Genomic DNA, 16,462 nt, shown 5'->3' with positions numbered 1-16,462 from the left:
ATAAGAAAATAAAAAAGATGAATTTCAGGGTTACCGAACATTCGAGCTCTGACTGATTGACTAACCCTGAAAATTGGAAAAGAAAAAAAATAAACGCGAAGGGGTGAGTGCATTATCAATTCAATGACAATTAAGGCTAATCCTAATTAAATAAAAGAGGCCAAAAAGAAAATAAAAACATGGAAAAGACTTAGCTTTTGATTTGATCTGATATGGTTGGCAGTCGGAGGTAGCCTCGGGGTTAACCCTGAAAAATGGGCAAAACAAAGGCAGATAGAAAAAGACGTGAGTGTAGGCGGAGTTCATTATATTTGAAGGTAAACCCTAATTTTAAATAAAATAACAAATATTTATATAAGGGTTAAATCGGGACTTAGCTTCGTAATGGGCGTGGCGCGTAGTCGGAGGAAACCCTGTTGCTAACCCTGAAAAAATGCACAAAGAAATATTTTTTAGTGTATGAATGATCTACAAACCTTAATTGATTAAAGATCCATAAACCCTAAAAAGAAAACTTATTGTGACCTAAAGGGTTTATGAGGCTAAACAATGCGTTAGTGGATAACACCTACCAATAGCAGTGATTAGCGATCATGATGAAAAGAAATAATAAAAATAAGAATCAGGGTTTTAAGGCAACTGATTTAAATATAAAAAGTGAATATATTTGAGAATTTAAAAAATAAAATCGAAAGTTCGATTTAATCAAAGGGTCATAAAAATGTTTATTTAATAAAAAAAAATTTAATAAAAAAGTTTTTACTAATAAAAATAAAATAGAAAGAAAGAAACAAAAGGGATTATGTAATAAAAATAAATAAAATAAATAAATAAACTTAGCTATGATCTTGTGTGGTTGGTCTCTTGAAGGTCTTTGGTGGGCATGCAGCCTCCTGGACGTTGATGATGTACTGGCGTTGATCCAAGGGCGAATATGTGAGGCTATATGGTAGACAATGCATGGGTTGTGCGCACTGGATCTTAAAGTAAATAAACTGAAAAAATACTTGTTGAGTTCCTGGTTCGAATCCAGGTGTCATACCCCAATTTTTGACCTAAGATACCACCTCATATCATCTGCATATGCATCATTTTCATTTGCATCTCTAACAAATTGCATAGTTTGTGTTTGCTACTTGTGACTCAGCAGGGTTTAAACAAGAAATCACTCATCAGTACAAGTAACAATTAGGGTTTTGTTCTCCCTTCATCTCAAAAGAACCATCTTCATCAACAGTCAACATTTGGTCCTCAAAGATTCATTTCAACAAGCTCAGAGACTTTGAATCAACCAGATTAGGGTTTTGACTGAAGATAACATACCCCTGACTTTTGCTCAGGATTTGACCTAATGACTTGGGACATGACCTCAAGACCCCAAGTACATCATTTTGACCTAATCTATTGACTCAAGACATCTCCAACACAGGGACTGATCAACAGTGAAATTTCAAATCATCTGATTAGGGTTTTTGAACTATCAGGGACTGAAATCAGGGATCAAATTTGGGAAACCCTAAAAAGCCCCAGGGGATCACTCTAAGGTTTCAATCATCTTCAAATAATCCTTATGACAATATCCAATGGAAATTACATCTCAATTCAAGATCCACAGTCATCAATTTCATCAGGTCGACAATTAGGGTTTTTGATCTAATTCACCTGAACCACAGACTTTTTAATCAGAACATGGTGCCACAACTTAAACCATGGCTCAAGGTCCTATGTGATGATATAGATTAGATACATCAACCAGATTCTAGGGGCAAATGGTCTCCTAATTACGAAGGCCCGTATGTTGTCAAAAGAACATTTTCTGGCGGCGCCATGACTCTTGCAACCATGGATGGTGATGAACTCCCACATCTTGTGAATGCTGATGTAGTCAAGAAATACTTTGTCTAAAAAAATACAAAAGAACAGCTCGGTAAGTCGAAAACCCGCAAAGGGCGACTTAGGCAAAATTGAGCGTCTCGGTGGACTGAAAACCCGAAAGGGCGGTCCAGGCAAAAATTAGAGACAATAAACAGAAAAATTTATCCTGGTAGATTGAAAACCAGAAAGGGCAATCTAGGCAAAAATTAAGGAATAATGACAAAGTAACTGCATCAGTTCGTACTTCGTCACCTGAAGAGTCTTTTTCATCAAAGGATCTACAATCAAATCATCGCCAATCTGAAGCAACAAGCACAGTTGGAACTCAAAGTTGTTAGGGGAGAATAGTGGTTATTACTTTCAATATAGCCTTTTCCGCATATTTACCATTTCCAACTTTTGTAAATACTCTATGGAATCACGCCTTTAGCTGATTACCATCCTATTAAATAAATTTGAGCCTGGTGCCCACTTGTTTGCAATCTCTAATTTCTTTTAGCTTGCAAAATGACGCTTTAATTGTGTTATTCACTTTTGAAAGAAAAAGAAAAAAAATAAGTTTTAAATAAATTTACTTTTCCTTTCTTTTCAAAATAAAAGCGAAACTTTCCTTTGAGTTGTGAACAACAGAAGGAACGTCAGCAGCTGTCTCCATAGGATGAACCAAAGATTATCCTTCAGAACTGTTCTTTTCCTCAAAAGAGATGATGAGACAATGGTATTCTTATCCCAGGAAAGAATTCTTAAGCCAATCGCCCCTTGCGGCAGAAAAGCTCTTTTATCCCCAGTGAAGAAGATCTTTCATCTCCAGTGAAGAAGTTCTTCCATCTCAGTAAGAAGGATGCTTGTCTTCCCCAGAGAAGTTGAAAGCATGCAACACCATTCATCACCCGTGTTAGCTGCACCGTGTTGAAAAACATTAACCAAGTATCTGGTTGTATTGCGACGTTGGTCCTTCTCCAGTATATACTCCTTTGTCTGTCAGTATCGTCAGCATGCATGCTACATTCATGACATTCATCATACTTGCATCATTTATGCATTCTTGCATTTTTCAATGTTTGCTTTAAAATCACTTGTTTAGGATATATCTATCCTCAAAAAAAAAAGAGAGAAACAGGTACGGGCGTGTCATCTCTCCAGTATGTTGTCACCCATAAGCAAAAAGAACATATTCTTTCTCCAATTCCCCACTGAGATCATCCCTCGTGGAAGAAGGTTTCTTTAGTTTTTCCTCTCAAAATGAAGGAGAAAATCCCCAATTGAGTTCATCCCTCATTGGGTACAAAGTCTTGTTTGACTGTTTCTTTCCAATTCATTCTTGGATAGAACCTTGTCTTTACCAAAGATTCAAGTTCCGATTCCTCAAATAGAGTCGTGAAAAACAGACAATAAGCAATAGCCTCATCATCTAAGCAGCTTATGTCTCTTCCAAAAGACTTTTTCCTCTTAAGGAAATCAATCATGAAGACCATTTGACAATCAGGGCCTTATTACTGTTCACAAGGCTGAATAACCAGTAATTTCCCTAGCAAAGTCTCTAGAATCATTTTATCACTCGGCTGATAATTGATCTTGTCTTCAGAACCGCTATCACGAGGCTGGTAGTCGGTAACCTTTTTGTTCTGGTTATATTATTAAACATGTCTATCACCATGCTGATAGTCGGTAATATTAACCGAACCTTTGAAACTCTTTTTACCATGTCAAGTCTATCACCATGCTGATAGTCGGTAATATAGTTTCATACCTTTCACCTTCGCATTATTAAACAAGTCTATCCCCATGCTGATAGTCGATAATGTCGATAGGTAAGCTTTTCTTACAAAGCTATCATTCCCCGGTGAAGCATACACTTGCTTTCCCGAAAAGAGAAAAACGGATTCTCTTCCTAAAACAGATTGAGACATCCTTCCCGGTCTTTTGTCCCCAGTGGAGTCAGTTCTTGATATCCCCTCGGTAAAGACATCCTTGCATCATTCGCGATTTTGGTATCTTAGGTCCAAAATTCGCGTCTTCTGATATTTAAGTCTCTTCCACCCCATCAAAACGAAGATTTTCAATCTTCATATCTCAGGTTGAAGAAACTTAAATAGGGGCATCTGTCATACCCCAATTTTTGACCTAAGATACCACCTCATATCATCTGCATATGCATCATTTGCATCTCTAACAAATTGCATAGTTTGTGTTTGCTTCTTGTGACTCAGCAGGGTTTAAACAAGAAATCACTCATCAGTACAAGTAACAATTAGGGTTTTGTTCTCCCTTCATCTTAAAAGAACCATCTTCATCAACAGTCAACATTTGGTCCTCAAAGATTCATTTCAACAAGCTCAGAGACTTTGAATCAACCAGATTAGGATTTTGACTGAAGATAGCATACCCCTGACTTTTGCTCAGGATTTGACCTAATGACTTGGGACATGACTTCAAGACCCCAAGTACATCATTTTGACCTAATCTATTGACTCAAGACATCTCCAACACAGGGACTGATCAACAGTGAAATTTCAAATCATCAGATTAGGGTTTTTGAACTATCAGGGACTGAAATCAGGGATCACATTTGGGAAACCCTAAAAAGCCCCAGGGGATCACTCAAAGGTTTAAATCATCTTCAAATAATCCTTATGACAATATCCAATGGAAATTACATCTCAATTCAAGATCCACAGTCATCAATTTCATCAGGTCGACAATTAGGGTTTTTGACCTAATTCACCTGAACCACTGACTTTTTAATCAGAACATGGTGCCACAACTTAAACCATGGCTCAAGGTCCTCCAATAACTCAACATGATCCATTCATACCATTCATTTGGTAAGGATAGCTTGGTTCAGTTGATATCTCCAGAAACGCGATTCGTCTGAAAAAGTCAACTATACAAGATCACCATTGACTTTTTGGAAATTTTGGTCAACCATGACTTTTGAAGTTTCAAATCATCAATATATGATATATGAAGTCATTTGATCAAGGAAAATCAAGAAAATCAATCAAGAATCAAAAAGTCAAAAGTTTGACTTTCCATACTTAGAAAAATTTCTAAGTGTTTTTCAATGGTTTTTTCCAAACTTTGGAAGGGAATAACTCAAAATTTCACCTACAAACTGAAAAAAACTTCCAACATGAAAGTTGTAGATTTTGATCCAATGAACAACTTTGTCACATAAAATGATTTTCCAAAAGATCAACCATTTAAGAGATATGGAGCTTCAAAGTTGGTATCTTTTGAAAATTTCACTTAAATCTCACTTTCTTCAAAGTTCATGGATCTTTTTCACCCATTTCCTTAATGGTCTTGAAGAAACTTTCAACTAGGGTTTTGAAGTACATAACATGAGCTTTCCAAAATGTCTAAGAGCATGAAAAAATATGGAGCATAGCTATGGCTTTGAATTATGCATTTAGTGATCATTTTCACTTGAAATTTCAAACCATTTTCACTAAGTTTCAACACTACATGACCTATAATGCAAGTAATGATGCATCAATGCAATAATTGAGAGATATTTTCTGAATTGAATATCAGAATGGAAGAGGATAAGAAGCTTGGAAGATTAACCATGGTTAAGTCACTTTTAACCATTTGCATTTAATGTAAAGATTCCATTTTATCTCCAAATGCCAAATCACCATTCTTTGATCAACTTGCAAAGCTCTGCATTCAGAATCCTTGGCCTATAAATAGAGGTCCAAACTTCATTCAAAATGACACCAAAACCTCATAATCATAGGTTTTCTCTCTTCTTTCTTAAGTTGCAAGTTTCATGAGTTTCAAAGGGGTAGAAACTTCAACCTCCAAACCCTTGAAGTTCTGGCCAAAGTAATGCTTCCCACAACTCATAAACATCATATGGGATGTGCTTGATCCATTCACACACCCCAAAACACCTCAAATCTCAGAATCACTCTTCAACCTCCAAATATGCATAACACTAGCCTTATCATGCCAAAATCAATTCCAGGCCAATTCTGTCCAAGCTAATCATCCAAACACATTCCATATACCATATGTGAACTATCCCAACCATCATTCATGATCTGAAACACCTCCATCATCAAATTCGATCCTCACTCCAAGCAACTGCAGATCGGGTCCCATGGCTTTGCTCAGATGAATTCAGTTCACTCCAAGCATCCAGACATGTTCCATAATCATCATTGAAGCTATCCAGATCATTACAAAGCATCTGTAACACCTCTATTGAAGAATTCAATCTCCAGTTTTGCCGTTTTTAAAGGTAAGCCTCATGAACTTCAAACTCATACATACATGCATCATAAACAAAATATTGATATACCATCTTGTTTCTGCACCTATGAGGATCATTAACCCTCAATCAATTGCATCATAACTTGCATACACACGATTTCACATTGAATTTCAGTTCTAGGGTTCTTCATGTTCATGCAAAAATTAACCACCTTAGAGCAAAAATAAATAAATTGTGAGATCACCATCATTTTCCTCGTGCAAAACCGAGTGAGATAGACCCTTTACTTGATCAAAACAACACAGTTTTGAAGATTTTCGAATTTCAGTTGAAGGTGTGTTCTTGGCGCCATTTTGTGATTCAGAAAATTCAAAGGTTTGTTTTTAAATATAATCAATGGAACGCGTGTGTATTACAAGCCACAAGCGTGGCTCAGTTGGTAAGTGTTTTGGCTGGTGAGAGTGAGGGCGTGGGTTCAAACCCTGGCAGGACCAAACCTTATTTTTTGAACACTTATTTTCTTCAATTTTCTTAACAACTTTAACTAATTAATTAACTAACCAAATCAATTCATTTTTGCTTCATTTTTTGTACACTCTTTATTTAACACATATATTTTATGAATATCAAAAAAAATCACAAAAAAATATTTATTTAATATGTTTTTTATTAGGTTTAAAATGACATGTTTTTAAGTATTTTTAATACTTTAAATATGGTTTTTTATTTGATTTTTCAAACCTAATCATTTGTAAATATTTTTGTGATCAAACCCTAATCTTTTAGGTCTTAATTAAGCATGAAATTTGTTTTTATCTTAATTAAGTTGACTTTTGTCAAAAATTCAAACTGTTTTTCAACGAAGCGATCAACTGTTTTCAAAAAAAACTTGTCAAACTGTTTTCAAAAACGACAAACTTAACAAATCAATCAACCATGTTTTATAAAATAAAACATGGGCCTCCACATAGGTATAAGTCCCATTCCTTTGCATGAAATTAGGTATTTCATTGTACATACACCTTTTTGTACATACCTCGATCAATTTGATTTTTAACCTCGAATAACAAATCAAAAATGAAGGTTTTCTTTAAATCTTCCCAAAAATACCATGGGCCTCCATGTAGGTATAAGTCCCAAGCCCCTCTTGTAAATATTTGTTTACATAGCCATGAATACACTCAATGGGCCTCTCCCCGAGTATAAGTCCCGAGCCCCCGTGCATACAAACGGATCATGCTTACAGGTATATTTCCTTCATAAACTCCATTGTATACACACACCTTGACATATATATGTAATTGTTCATACTTGTTCATGTTTGTCCATGTTTGTTCATACTTGTTCATGTGTTTGTTCATGTTATATATGCTTGTTCAACTTAGTACAACACTAGGTTCCCCATAGCCTCCTATTGGGCTTCGTGCAAAGAATCTCCCTAGTTTAGGTTAGGACATAGAGTATGGTTTCCCGGTGAAATCGCTCTAAGAGCTCAAACCAACTATACCATGCCTCCTCTTGGGCTTCGTACAAACGACTTGTCCCTCCCATAGCCTCCTCTTGGGCTTACAATGCAAGGACCCTCGGTAGTCCCTCCCATAGCCTCCTCTTGGGCTTACAATGCAAGGACCCTCGAATAGCCTCCTCTTGGGCTTCGTACAAGGACCCACGGGCTTCTTATAAGCATCCAAATCAAATACCCTAGGAGATTAGACATTTATCATCTCTATGATAGGAGTATCTCTTCTATATCATCACAAACAATCAATCAATCAATCAATCAATTTAACTTTTTTGCCACAAGGCTGGCTAATCAATCAAACCTTTTTGCCACCATACTGGCTGATTAATCAAAGTTTTTGTCACAAGGCTGACTTCATTGAAACTTTTGCCACAAGGCTGGCTGATTAATCAAAACTTTTTGTCACAAGGCTGACTTCATTGAAAGTTTTTGCCACAAGGCTAGCTAAAAAAACATCTTTATCATTCTAAGCACCATAAGTGGCATGGCCCAGGGCTTATAATGAAAAGATTTTCAAACAAAATCAAACAGATGTATGTGATGATATAGATTAGATACATCGAACATTGAGATGACATTTGTCTCTTTTCCTTTGCTTCCACTAGCATAAGTGGGAACTACGATTGCTCTGACTTTCTCAACATCCCTTTGAGAATACGTAGGCACAAGGTCGTATCCTTGGCGAGCAAAACTTTTCCCTCAAACCATTCAAACCTTAGCACCCGTAGACCCGAGCTACAGATGCTTTGATTCCCTCTAAGGGATATGTATGCAGAAGATTGCGATGATCTTTGCGAGCATAATCAAACAAACACCTTAGTTTCCCACCTATCTCACAACAGAACCCCAATAACATAGAATGAAATGGACATAACAAAGAAACCTATAGAGTACTATAGATACGTTGGGTGCTAATACCTTCCCTTCGTATAACCAACCCTCTTACCCAAAGATCTCTCCCCCCACTTTTAAGGTTATTGCAGCTTTTTTCCTTTTCCTACTTTGGAAACAATAAAAAGTTTGGTCGAAAAAACAAAAATCATTTTCTTGAGCCCAAGCCCAAAGAAGGCATCAGGTGTCTCATCCCCGATTGATTTTTTTTTCACGCGACAGAAAAATGGCGATTTCACTGGGGACCATCTTTTTATTGTTTCCAAAGGAAGGGTTAATTCTAATTGTTATGTTTTTATTTGTGTTACATGTGTGGTTCTGGTTCTGTTACATGTGTGGTTCTGTTACAAGTAATACATTATGGACAAATCCTAACCCGGATTAAGTACACATAAGAATTAGGTGGAGGGTATAGTCATGTACAGGCGTACGTGAGAATCCTTCCGCTCAGTGGAGGTTCCCTGTTGGTAATATATGTTTAGCATGTTTCGTAGCGAAGACATTATTGCTTTCATTGAACTGTAGAAGCTGAGTTGGCCGTAGAACCCCAACCCATCCTGGCCTTATTAGGTTGTGACGCAGAAACTATTCAGGTGTAGACTTGAATTAGTTGTCATGCTAAGAGCCACACTCAGACGAGTTTTTCTTGAGAATATTGCTGGCTCACAAGTTCAGCCGTGCAAGCCGGTAATATCCGAAAGAAAAATGTAGACTCTGACGTATCAGTAGAACATGTTGTGCAGGTGATTAACCCCTAGTACTATCCCATGTTTGGTTCTCTGACCTCATGCTCGTGACGCTGGAACTTTGAACCTATGTGTACCATGTTTGTATTACCATTACCATGTTTGCAGTACCATGTTTGCGTTACCATGTTCGTATTACCATGTTCACTTTACCATGTTTGAATATGTGGCATTCATGCATCCATGCATTCATACATTCATTAAAAAATCCATCTTTTCATAAAAAAAAAACAACAACATGATTTTTCCAAAGATTTAGAGGATTTTCTTTGCAAACATTATAGGATTTAGTTATGGAAGGGGTAAAAAGGCATACCAAAAAGTACGGTTTCAAGGCGCCTGATGTGGAAAAACTAAGAGAGTTAGCATCTTCTGTACAAGATCCTTCCGATTTTAGGAAAAGTTATGGAAAGCTTTTGCCTATCCTGAACACTCGTGTTGATGAAGGACTTCTCAAAACTCTGGTTCAGTTCTATGATCCCGTCTACCGATGTTTTACCTTTCCAGACTACCAGTTGCTACCGACCTTGGAAGAATATGCCAATCTTTTGGGTATTCCTGTGTCTGACAAAATACCCTTCAATGGTTTGGAAGCCATTCCTAAGTCACACGTCATTGCAGGAAGTATCCACTTGAAGAAATCTGAAGTAGAGAGTAATTGGACTACCAAAGGAAACCTCCCGGGTTTAACTTCACACTTCCTAATAAAGAAAGCCTTTGATTTCATCGAAACTGGTAGCATGATAGCTTTTGAAGCTATACTAGCCTTGCTCATCTATGGGTTGGTTCTGTTTCCCAACGTCAACGATCTTGTTGATATCAACGCCATAAAGATCTTTCTGATTGGAAATCCTGTTCCGACTTTGCTTGGTGACATGTATTTCTCTGTTCAACATAGGAATCGCCAAGGCGGTGGAGTCATTGTATGTTGTGCACCATTGTTGTTCAAATGGATTGTTTCACACTTACCTGAGTCTCCTATTTTCACGGAAAACCGAGAAGGCTTACGTTGGCCTCGAAGACTTATGTCTCTTACTAATCATGATATTCATTGGTATACCTTGGCTCGCTGTGGTACAGAAACCATTGACAGTTGTGGAGAATTCGCCAACATACCCCTCATTGGTACACAAGGAGGAATTAACTACAATCCAGTTTTAGCCCAACGACAACTCGGGTATGCAAATTCAACTAAACCCATTGGTCCCACAGTGGAAGGCTACTTCTATCAAGAAGGGGATGATCCTCAAAGGTTGAAAACAAGAATGGTGAGAGCTTGGTACGACGTCCGATGGAAAGAAAAAGGTGAGGCAAGAAATTGCATTGCCATGGACGCCTACACCTGCTGGGTAAAGAAAAGAGCAAAGGAGTTTCAAATGCCTTATGCTTATGAAAAACCCATGTTTCCTGTGGTATCTCAACTGCCCAACATTCCCACTATGGAGGAATACCAAGACACTTTAGCCAAGATGAGGTTAGAGAAAGATGCTTGGGAAGATAAGTTTCGTAAGACCGATGTGGAAAACAGAAGGTTGAAGAATCGAGTGAAAGATCACGAGGAAACCCTCTACTGTCAAGATGGATGGCTCATGAGTAAAGATGAGAAGATCCGTCAGAAAGACGCTGCAATCAAGAGGTACATCAAAGAAAGCAAGAAAAAGCTTGAAGGCTCAACAAGCAACGCTCCAACTCCTGACGATTGGAAGAATGTTGTTAACAAGCTAAGGACCGAAAAGGCCGAACTGAAAGCTCACTATGGGAAAGAAATCCTGAAGCTCAAGCTGCACAACGCATTTGGTTCTTCGTCTGATGAAGATGCTTAGGATTGTTTAGCTTTTTACTTATCATTTGCTTTTGTAAGGAGCTACGCTCCAATGTTGTAACATTTTCCCATTATTTCAATAAAATCACAGTTTGTGTTCCAATGTTTGCAAGAAAATAATCTTCAAAATATTTGGAAAAAATCATAAACTTCTTTTTTGCATACATCATTCTGCATATCGAGTCTGTTGTCTAGAGTCTTATCTTTTGGATTTTCCTCCATTAGATCGTCAAGCTGTCGCGTCTCAAAGTTTCTCGACCGCGCTCGCAATCAGATCACAGATACAATACTCGTTCAAGCAGAAGAAGAGTAATGGAACACTATGAACAAGAGAATATTGAGCTCCGTGGTACAGTTGCCACCCTTCAAGAAAAGTTGGAAAGTCTCACTACTCTGGTTGACTCCTTAATGGCCGCACAGAATCAGCAGCCACCACCCAACAGTCAAGCAACAGTGACATCTGAAGTCACTACTCCAGTCTCTACAGTTGCATTCAGCATTCCATCTTTCTCCATGCCAGAAGGTTGGGGCACGCCTTTCAGCTTTGGTACGGGTTTTCGCCATAATTTCTCTGGGATTCCAACATCCACAACTGAAGCGCCCGCTGCACAAAGTTCACTGTTCACTCCAAATCAGGGGGTAGTTTTTTCTCAGATCACTATGGCACTCTCTCAACCCACTATGACAGTTGCGACTCCTATGGTTCACACTGTTCCTTATGAAGGCAATGAGATTTATCATGATCAAGGTGATAGCACAAATCAGCAAAACCTTGTGGAAGATCTCCAAGAGCAGTTTAACAAAATACAGCTAGAAGTCAAAGCTATTCGCGGGAAAGATTTGTTTGGGAAGAATGCCCAGGCGCTATGTTTGGTTCCCAGTGTACAAATACCTGCTAAATTCAAGGTCCCTGACTTTGAGAAGTACAAAGGTAGTTCTTGTCCACAAAGCCATCTTGTGATGTATGCTAGGAAGATGTCTACTTATGCAGATAATTATTAGTTGCTCATCCATTACTTTCAAGACAGTTTGACTGGTGCCGCACTGAAGTGGTACACAGGATTGGATAGCACTAACATTCGAACTTTCAACGACCTAGGCGAGGCCTTTGTCCGACAATACAAATACAACTCGGATATGGCTCCAGACAGAGATCAGCTTCGATCCATGGCTCAGAAAGACCATGAAGCTTTCAAAGAGTATGCCGAACGATGGAGAGAAACTGCTGCTCAGATTAATCCACCGTTAAAAGAGAAAGAGATGACAAAGATCTTCTTGAATACTCTTGGCCCATTTTACTATGAACGCATGATTGCTAGTGCTCCAAGTGATTTCACGGAAATGGTAAACATGGGGATGTGTCTAGAAGAAGGAGTCTGAACCGGACGTCTGACTAAAGAAGGTGGATCTTCAAGCGGAACCAAAAAGTTCGGAAGTGGTTTCCCAACGAAGAAAGAACAAAGTGTTGACATGGTATCCCAAGGGAGGCCAAGAGGAAATGTCAATCGTCAACGACAAATTGCTGCTATCGCACCAGCCGTTAATACAGCACCAAATCCTGGATTTACCCCGTAGTTTCAACAACAACAGCCTCGACAACAGGCTCAACAGTTTAACAACAATCAGAATCGTGTACAAAGAGCTCCACAGTTTGATCCGATTCCAATGACCTACACAGAGTTGTACCCTGCTTTGATTGAAAGAAGTCTTGTTCAAACTAAAGCACCACCACCAATACCTGAGAAACTACCATGGTGGTACAAAGTTGAGGTCTCATGCCCTTATCATCAAGGAGCACCTGGCCATGATCTTGAGCATTGCATAGCTTTGAAATATGAAGTTCAGAGGTTGGTTAGATCTAATCTTCTCTCTTTCAGAAATTTGAATCCTAATGTGCAAGCAAATCCGCTCCCCAATCATGGAGGGCAGGTTGTAAACATGGTGTATGGATGTCCTGGTCCATACCGAATCTATGACATCAATTTCTCAAGAGCAAATTTGGTACAAATGCACCCTACTCTCTGTCAAGGGCAGAATTTTCGCCAGCATCACTATGGTTCCTGTAGCATATGTTGTGTAGATCCTCATGGATGTTCGATTGTGAGAAGAGATCTTCAAGTTTTGCTAGATAATGGTACTATTCAGATCTACAGAAATAGGAATGAAGATGAAGTTAACATGATAGGATGTTATCCGCATGAGCTTTTAGTCTCAGATATCAACTCGGAAATGCCTAAAGTTAACGTCATCGTTCCTCATTTCAACATGCCTGAGCGCATAGAAGTTACTTACAACAAGCCAAGGGTTCCTGTTGCTCCTTTGATCATTTGTCTACCTGGACCTGTTCCTTATGACTCTGACAAAGCAGTTCCATACAACTACAATGCAACAATGATAAAGGATGGACAAGAAGTTCCTTTACCTATTCTTTCATCTGTCGTGAACATCACTGATGTGAGTCGAGTAACAAGAAGTGGACGTGTGTACACTCCACTACCTCTAAAGCAGCCTATTGCTCCTGCAACCAGGCAAAATCCAGTTGATACACCGGTGGGGAATCCTGTGGAAACTCCTATCAGTAATACAAGCACTGATGTTGGCCAATCTAGTGGAACCAATGTCAATCCTGACTTTGATGAAATTTTGAAGCTTATTAAAAGAAGTGAATACAAGATTGTGGATCAGCTTATGCAGACTCCTTCAAAAATCTCAATACTTTCATTGCTGTTGAACTCAGAAGCCCATAGGGAAGCCCTGATGAGAGTCTTGGATCAAGCTTTTGTAGATAATGATGTGACTGTTGACCACTTTGATGGGATAATAGCCAACATAACAGCTTGCAACAATTTAAGCTTCTGTGATGAAGAACTCCCCGAGGAGGGTAGAAATCACAATCTTGCTCTGCACATTTCTATGAACTGCCAGTCAGACTCTTTGTCTAATGTATTGGTAGACACCGGATCTTCCTCGAATGTGATGCCAAAGACGACTCTTGCTCGTTTATCTTACCAAGGAATGCCTATGAAGTTCAGTGGTGTAGTAGTCAAAGCATTTGATGGATCGCGAAAGTCTGTTATCGGCGAAGTCAACCTTCCCATGACAATTGGTCCACATACATTTCAAATCACCTTCCAAGTCATGGACATTCAAGCTGCTTATAGCTGTCTGTTAGGACGACCATGGATCCATGAAGCAGGGGCAGTAACTTCTACGCTCCATCAAAAGTTAAAATTTGTAACAAATGGAAAATTGGTAACAATAAGTGGGGAGCAAGCCTTGATGGTGAGCCATTTATCCAATTTCTCTTTCATTACTGCTGATAATGAGGAAGGAACGCAGTTCCAAGGTCTCTCTTTAGAAGACGAATCTTCCAAAAAGAAAGCATCAATCTCTTCTTACAAAGAGGCAGTGAAAGTAGTGAAAGATGGAACTACCACTGGCTGGGGGCAAGTTGTGATCCCTACCAGTAATGAAACCAGAACAGGACTCGAATGTTCACCAACATTCTCAAACTGCACCAAGAAGGATGAAACCCTTCGTCCGATCAAAGAAACATTCATTAGTGGAGGGTTCCTTAACCCGATTCCTCAAGAGGTTAATGTCCTTATCGAAGAATGTATCGAAGAAGGTCTGCCCGATCCTGAAGAAGAATGGAAATGTTATCCCAATGACTCGGGATACATATCTCAGGAAGAACCGTATGAGAAACCCAGAGGCAAGGTCAAAACAAGTGCTAAAGAAATTCCGCCTATTCCTGCAGAGGTTTGGGACACCTTGGGACAACCAAGTGGAAAATTTGATTATATGGTGAAATATACTGCACCTGAAAGTTCAAAGATTGCGATTGAAGACATCCAACCAACTGGATGGGGAGATCCCTTTGAATATAATAGTCAACCAGAAGAGGCTTACCAATGCTCTCAATTTTCACAGCAACCTGAAATTACTGAAGATTTCAGCTTCAACGCATCTACAAAGATTGATAACTCCGAAGATGGTTATTATCACATAAATGCCATTTTTGAAGATGAAGGGGAAGATGGCCCCGCAGTTGACTTAGAAAGTGTCTCTGATAATGAGTCTCTTCATCCTGAAGATTGGGAATTACATCCTGAAGATCCTGAAGATTGTGACTCATCATATGCTCTTCAAGAAGTAGAAGAAGACCGTTTCAACTCTACAAAGAACAAGGGTGACAAACCAGGACCTTCAAATCCTGCTCGACCAGCGGTCGATGTCAATACTGAAGATAATTCTGAGGAAAATTTTCCTGAATACATAATACACAGAGGAGTTCGTTGCTACTGGAAAGCTGTCGACGTTCCGAATGTTGTTCGCCGCTCAAAGTAATCACCTCGCTGTTATTTTGACCTCCTGCCTAGCCCAAAGCAGAGAGATGTTTTATAGGGCTTTGCTTTTAAATGTTTTGTTTTGCCCAAATAACTTTGTGTATAGGGATTTGTTTTAAAATTTTCCCTCTTTGTCCCGCCCAAGACAAATGAGTTTGTGTTTAGGGCTTTGTTTCAAAAATGAATCATAAATAAAGTGTCATTTTGAATTCCCTACACTATGTGTTTTATTTTTTGCTTTTTTCTGGAAATGGTAATCCTAAAAAACCAAAAAAAAAAACCTTTCAAAAAAAAATCTGCATACACTCTTGCATTCATAAATTTTCTGAAATAAATATAAATCATATGTGCAGATTTACTATTGATAAACCCATTGAATGCAATAACCCTGTGCCCTCTCCCAACTTTGAGTTTCCTGTGTTCGAAGCCGAAGAAGAGGAAGAAGAAGAGATTCCGGACGAGATCTCTCGATTACTTAAGCACGAGGAAAGAGCCATTCTGCCTCACAAAGAGCCTTTAGAAAGAATCAATTTGGGTTCTGAAGAAGACAAAAAAGAAGTGACCATTGGATCGCTGCTTGATGCTGATATCAAGAGTAAGTTGACAGACCTTCTCAAAGAATATGTTGACGTGTTTGCCTGGTCCTACCAAGACATGCTTGGGTTGGATACCAATATTTTTCAGCATTACTTGCCATTGAAGCCAGAATGTCCGCCAGTTAAGCAGAAATTGCGAAGGACTCACCCTGATATGGCTAACAAGATCAAAACAGAAGTTCAAAAGAAACTCGACGCAGGTTTTCTTATCACCTCAGAATATCCTCAATGGTTAGCCAACATAGTGCCAGTTCCAAAGAAAGATGGCAAAGTCAGAATGTGTGTTGACTACCGTGACTTGAACAAGGCCAGTCCAAAAGATGACTTTCCATTACCACATATTGACATGTTGGTTGATAACACCGCTAAGTTCAACGTCTTTTCTTTCATGGACGGGTTCTCTGGTTATAATCAGATCAAGATGGCTCCCGAAGACATG

Source organism: Vicia villosa, linkage group LG2 (genome assembly GCF_029867415.1).
Source record: "Vicia villosa cultivar HV-30 ecotype Madison, WI linkage group LG2, Vvil1.0, whole genome shotgun sequence".
NCBI lineage: Eukaryota > Viridiplantae > Streptophyta > Magnoliopsida > Fabales > Fabaceae > Vicia > Vicia villosa.
The sequence above is the reverse complement of the archived record's forward strand: the minus strand, read 5'-3'. Positions refer to the sequence as shown.